General features: G+C 39.5%; 1 protein-coding gene across 1 annotated transcript in view; it reads right to left on the reverse strand.

Annotated features, from left to right (window-relative positions):
* The window catches only part of KLB (klotho beta), a gene marked incomplete at its 3' end in the record, with an annotated part of 83,689 nt that overhangs the window by 62,511 nt on the left and 14,091 nt on the right, over positions 1-7,087 (reverse strand). The gene's annotated exons all lie outside the window — the stretch shown is intronic.

Consider the following 7,087-nt stretch of genomic DNA (forward strand, 5'->3'; position numbering starts at 1 on the left):
GCTGACTCTGAGAAGAATGGGAATCCCAGAACATTTAATCGTGCTAATGCGAAACCTATACTTGGACCAAGAGGCAGTTGTCAGAACAGAGCAGGGTAACACTGCATGGTTCAAACTGGAACTACATAAGACGTTAAAATAAAATATACATGTCTATGCTAGGATCAGGTCTATGCTATGCCTAGTTAAGGAAAACCCAATTCTGGATTTTCTTCAAATTGTGTGATTGGATATTTCCGCTCCCCTGGGCACCTTGTGTGATGGATATCAATTCGGCAGATCTTCTAAGTGGAGAGACCTTACATCATAAACTCAAGGAAGAAAAATCTGAAAAGATACTTCCTAGTTATATCAGAAAATGCAGAGAAGTTTCTTTAAACTTGTCACAGTCCTGGAATTTATGGAGAATTCTACCTCTTTGAACATATGAAAGAAGAATATTCAATTTGGACATAGAGGAGCATCTAGAATTATTCCTCAGTTGTCATTATTATTAATAAGGAAGCCCATTCCAAGTGGTCATTTAATGTTGGGGGGGGTGAGGCTTCTGTGAATTCTATGAAATGAGACTGACTATATCATCCTCATAAGTGTTGTTATAGTTGAGCCCATTGTTGAAACCACTGTATGGTTGCAAGCAAAGCCATCTCATTGAAGGTCTGCCTCTTTTTCACTGATCTTATGCTTCGCAGAGCATTAAACTCTTCTCCAGGGACTGATCCTTCCTGATGACATGCCCAAAGTATACGACATGCAATCATAGCACATTCACTGCTAAGAAACGTTCTAACTGGACTTTTTTCCAGATAGATTTATTTGCTCTGACAGTCCACAGTATTAATACTCTTTACCAACACTCTAATTTAATGCATTAGTTTTTCTTCAGTCTTCCTTATCCATTGCCTAGTTTTGCAAGCTAATCGGGTTATTGAAAATACCATAGTTTGGATCAGGTACACTTTAGTCTTCAAGGTGATATCTTTACTTTTTAAGCTTTAAAGGTTTTATTTTGAAACATTTGCTTATATAGTGATTGCTTTCTTTTAACATTGAAAATATTTTGTTTTATATTTTCCATTGTTGCATATTTTCTTCCCCCTCCCCTCCCACTCCAACCCTCCCTACAATGCACCTCTTGCTCCAGATTGTTGTCACACATATAATACTTAATCATATATTCCTTTTGGACAGCTCTTTGTCTCATCTGATCTGCTGCAATGTTCATTATCTATCCACTCTTTTCTCATTCTTTCCCCAACCCCCCCCCATGTCTGTCCTATTTTCTAACAGTGGTGTTATGCATATTTGTCCTTTTGTGACTGAGATTTTTCAGTATAATGTCCTCCAGGCTCTCCTATGTTGTGTAATGTTTTAAGAGTTGATTGTTTTTCAGTGCTGTATAATATCCCATTGTGTGAATATACCATAGTTTTTGTATCCATTTGTTTGTTGATGGGCATTTGGGTTGCTTCCATCTCTTTGCTATTGTGAGTATTATAGCAAAAAACATGAGTGTGCACACATCTGCTTGGGTGGCAGCTCTGGTTTCTTTAGGATATATTCTACTTCCAACTTTTTGAAAAAGAGCCAGACTGTGTTTCATAGTGGCTGTACCATTTTACAATCCCACCTGTAGTGAATAAGAGTTAGAGTCTCTCCACAACCTCGCCAGCATTTGTTGTTTGCTGCTCTGTTGAACTTTGCTATAGTTTCTGGGGTTTTGTGTCTCTTTGAGAGCTAGGGATTTTGAATGTTTCTTCATGTGTGTGTTTGCTATCCGAATGTCTTCTTTTGTGAAGTGTTTATTCATATACTCTGCCCATTTTGTGACTGGGTTGTTTATCTTTTTCTTGTTGAGAGCGCTTGATTTCTTGATTGCTGCTTCCATGGGTGTTGACTGTTGATTCAAGCAAAATAAAATCTGTGACAACTTCAATCTTTTTTGTCATTTAACATGAGTATGTTTATTGGTCCAGTTGTGAGGACTTATGTTGTGGAAAATTATTATGACAAGAAATGTGGAGGACAACTACCTGCCTGAGTGAATTGAAGAGATCTGGATTTGATCCCATTCAAAAAAAGGTGACCCAACAGAGTGTAGAAATTATCAAACAACATCACCAATATCACATGCAAGCAAGATCCTGCTGAAGATTATCCAAAAATGACTGGAACAGCACTTCCAGATGTGCAGGCTGAATGTAGTAGTGGCTGTGGCACTAGGGACATCATTGCTAACATTAGATGGATCTTGGCTGAAAGCAGAGCGTACCAGAGGAAATGTCTATCTGTGTTTCATTGACTATGCTAAAACGTTTGACTGTGTGGATCATAACAAATTATGGCTAATCTTAAGAAGAATGAAGATCTCAGAACACATTGTACTTTTGCAAAATGCATACTTGGACCAGGAAGCAGTAATTAGAACAAAGCAGAGAAACTTGCACGGTTCAGGATCAGGAAAGCTTTGCATTAGGGCTGCAACCTATCTCCATACCTTTTCAATCTATATGCAGAACAGATCACTCAGGAGGCTGGACATTTTAGAGGAATATGGCATCAAGATTGGAAGAAAACTCATCATCAACCTACTTCATGCAGATGATACAAACTTGCTTGCTGAAACTGAGGAGGACATGAAGCATTTGCTTCAGAAATTCAAAGACTAGTCTTCAGTATGGATTGAAGTTCAACATTAAAAAAAACAAAGATTCTCATCACTGGATTAACTGGCAGCTCCACGATAGAGAAGAGGTTGAGGTTTTCAGTAACTTTAGCTTGCTTGGTTCCACTATCAACACTGTTGGTACTAGCAGTAAGGAAAACAAAAGACAAATTGTATTGGGAAAGTCTGTTGTCAGGCACCTTTCTAGAATACTGAAGAACAACTATTTCAGTCTGGATACTGAGGTGCATCTGATTCAGGCCACAGTCTTTCCAACTACTTGCTATGCATCAGAGAGCTGGACAATAACTGAGGATGATAGAAGAAGAATAAATGTCTTTAAGTTGTGGTGCTGGAGAAGAGTGTTGAACATTCTGTGGACTGCCAGGAGAACAAACAGATCTATCCTGCAGAGGGTAAAGTTAGGCTACTCCTTAGAGGAAAGAATTTTGAAGTTCCATCTCACAAAATTTGGTCACATGGCCGAGAGGAATTGGTCCTTACAGAAGGACATCCTGCTGGGAAGGGTGGAGGGACAGTACAGGAGAGGAAGACCCAGATAAAATGGATTGATATGGTAACTGGGGCAATGGGATTAGGTCTGTTGAAGATGGTGAGATTTGCTCAGGATAGGACAAGACTTAGAGCTCATGTGCATTGGTTCACTTGATGGCCCATAACAACAACATGATTAATATCACATGTAAGCAAAATATTGCTAAAGATTGTAGTACATTGAGAGAAGTTCAAGAAATTAAAAGGGGATTTACAAGAGGCCAAGGAACCAGGGATATAATTGCTGATGTCAGATGAATCTGGGCAGAACAGCAGAGAATGCCAAAAGAATGTCTATCTGTGTTTCATTGACTATGCAAAGATATTTGATTGTGTGGGTCAAAACAAATTATGGCTAACCCTGAGAAGAATGGGAATCCCAAAACACTTCATTTGGTTCATGGAAAATCTATACTTAGAACAAGAGGGGATTGTACAAACAGCAAGAGAACACAGTATGGTTTAAAAATAGAGAAAGGAATGAATTAAGGTTTTGTCCTTTCTCCATACCTGTTCAATTTGTGTGGTGACCAAGTATTTGAGAAGTGGGGCTTTATAACAAAGAATATGACATCAGGATCAGAGGAAGACTCATCAACAACTTGTATTATGTAGCTGACATAACCTTGGTTGCTGCAAATGAAGAGGACTGAAGCCCTTGCTGCAGAAGATCAAGGACTACATCTAATTGTGCCCACTGTTGATATGTGCCATCAAGTTGACTTTGACTCATACTGACCCTAATGGCTCTGAACCTTGATCTATCCTGTGCTAATCTAAGTGTCTCTGACATGCCTGACCCCATTGCCAATGGGGTCATCATCACTGTGTCAATCTGTCTTTTCCAGGGTTTTCCTATCCTGCACTGACCCTCTATCATTTCAAGCATGATGTCCTTCTAAAAGGACTGGTCCCTCCTGGTGTCATGTCCAAAGTATGTGAGATGGAACTTCAAAATCCTTGCTGCGAAGGAGCAACCTGGTTTCACCTTCTCCTGGGCAGACCTGTTTGTTCTCTTGGCAGTCCATGATATATTCAATGCTCTTTTCCAGCACCACAACTTAAAGACATCTATTCTTCTTCTGGCATCCTATTCATTGACCAGCTCTCAGAATCACAACAAACAATAGAGAAGACCATGACCCTGGATCAGGTGCACCTTAGACTCTAAACTGATATTATTGCTCTTCAGCACCATGGAGAGAGCTTTGACAGCAGATTTTTCCAGTGCAACTCATCTTTGGATTTCCTGACTGCTGGTGCCAAGAGTGTGGATTCAAGGAAAACACAATCATTAATAACCTCACTCCTTTCTTCATCTATCAGTTGTGAGAACCTTTGTTTTCTTGATGTTGAGATGCAATCTATATTGAAGACTGTAGTCTTTGGCTTTCTGCAGCAAATGCTTGAAGTCCTCCTCAGTATCCGCCACAGTGTCCTTAAAGCTTTTAATTCTACTTTGACTCTCTGACCCTTACCATTCTATGTTTTATTGTTACTGTTATCCACTTAAGGAACCATGGTGAAGCAGTGGGTAAACAAATGACTGCTAACTGAAAAGTCTTGTGGGCTTGAGCCCACCAGAAGCTACTAGAGAAAAGATCACACCCTTGGAGGCACTGTAGAGCAGTCTTACTTTGTCCTACAGGGTCACTGAGTCAAAAAATCATCTCTCCAGTAACAGATTTGATTTTTTTAATGTCTAATTAATCACATGTTACTGTAATATTTTACTTTGTCTTCCCACACTGCCTTTTGAAATCTGTTCAGCTATTTAGTATCTTGAATTCTTCCCTCTGCTTTGGCTTCTTGGTGCTTTAGTGCAATATTCAGGGTTTCTTCTGATATCCACTTGGTCTTGTCTTCCTCCTCTGTCTTTGTAATGACCTTTTGCACTCTTCCTGAATGATACTCTTGATATCCTCCCACAAAACATCTTGTCTTCGCTCACTGATGTTCAAGGCCTCAAACCTGTTCCTGAGATGGTTCTGAAATTCAGGTGGGAGAGACTCAAGGTCATATTTTGGTTCCTGTGAGCTTGATTTCACTTTCCTTAGCTTCAGCTTAAACTTACATGTGAGTAGTTGGTGATCTGTTCCACAATCAGCACCATGCCTAATTTTCACAGCTGATATTGAGCTTCTCCAGCAGTTCTTTCCACAGATGTAATCAATATGATTCCTATGTATACCATCAGGTGAAATCCATGTGTATAACCTGTATTTTTGTTTCTTTAAAGTGTACTTGCTGTGAATAAGTCATTAATTGTGCAAAATTCAATCATTCTATCTCCAGCTTCATTTCTGTCACCGAGTTCATGTTTATCAACTACTACTGATCATTCTTCTCTGTTCCCAACTTTTGCATTCCTGTCACCCATTAGTATAAATGCATCTTGATTGCATGTTTGACCTATCTCTGTAAAAGTTGGGAGACATCTTTTATTTCCTCTTCTTTGGCTCTGGCTGTTGGTGCATAAATCTAAATGATAATGTTATTCACTAGACTTCCTTGTATGCATATGGATATTATCCTGTCACTCACAATATTGTATTTTAAAACATATAGAGAAATAACTTTTCTAACTATGAAAGCAACCCCATTTTTCTTCACCTTTTCATCTCCAGAGTAATAGATCAAATGCTTGATTGTCCAAGTCAAAATGCCCCATGCCAGTCCTTTTCATCTCCACAATATTTATGTTAATATTTATGCATTCCATTCCTTCCTTAACAATATCTAATTTTCCTACATTCATGGTTCTCACATTCCATGTCCCAATCACTAGTGTCTGCTTACAACTGTTCCTCCTCCCTTGTATTTCCATACTTGAAAGCTACACCTCAGTTTTCCCTATCTGTTAATCTAGTGTGTTCTATTGTACACGGGGTTTTCAGAGGCCTGCTTTTGGAAATGGATGGCCAGTCCTTCTTCCTGGTCTGTCTTAGTCTGAATGCTCAGATTTAGAGAAGTATCTGACAGACAAGCATTTTATGGAAAAAAAGCAGATGAAAGAGATTTCCCCAATTGTGGATTTAATCAATAGTTTCAGCATTGTCCCTCCTCTTGGCACAAGTGTCTTGACCCACCCATTTCCCTGCTCCACCACCCACCAGCATCCCTATCCACTCCCACCCACTCCCTTTAACACCTATCTCCAGTTGTCCAGCTCTTGATCTGATAGCTTATATCTCAAGCTTTATGTGCTCCTGTGATTCCAAACACTTCAGCTGCTGACAATTTCTTATGCTATGGCCAGTGTCCCTTGAGCTTAGAGGAGATGTTTCCCAAGCGAGGTTGATGTGTCCTGTAGTTCTGGTATATAGGTTGCTTTCCTGTCCCAAGGAGCAGTGATCCCAACGATTTCTGGTTCCACCTTGATCACCACCTTTTGACCTGTCAAAAAGGCCAAACTCACTCAGCATTTCTTAAGCTCAAGGAACTGAAGAACAAATTCAAACCTTGAGTTACTATACTTAAGGATGCTTTGAACAGAATATTAAATGATCCAGGAAGTATTAAAAGAAGATGGAAAGAATATACAGAGTTACTATACCAAAAAGAATTGGCAGACACAGAAGAATTCAATGAAACAACATATGAGCAAGAGCCTATGGTGATGAAGGAAGAAGATCAAGCTGCTTTGAAGGAGTTGGCAAAAAACAAGGCCCCAGGAATAGATGGTATACCAATTGATGTATTTCAGCTAGTGGATGCTGCCCTGGATGTGCTCGCCAAGTTGTGCCAAGAAATCTGGAGAACAACCACTTGGCCAACTGACTGAAAGAGATCTATATTTGTTTCCATCCCAAAGAAGGGTGACCCAACAGTGTGTGGAAACTATAGAACAATATCGTTGATTTAACA

Source organism: Elephantulus edwardii, unplaced genomic scaffold (assembly GCF_000299155.1).
Source record: "Elephantulus edwardii isolate Elephantulus edwardi_28Jun2011 unplaced genomic scaffold, EleEdw1.0 scaffold00167, whole genome shotgun sequence".
Taxonomy (NCBI): domain Eukaryota; kingdom Metazoa; phylum Chordata; class Mammalia; order Macroscelidea; family Macroscelididae; genus Elephantulus; species Elephantulus edwardii.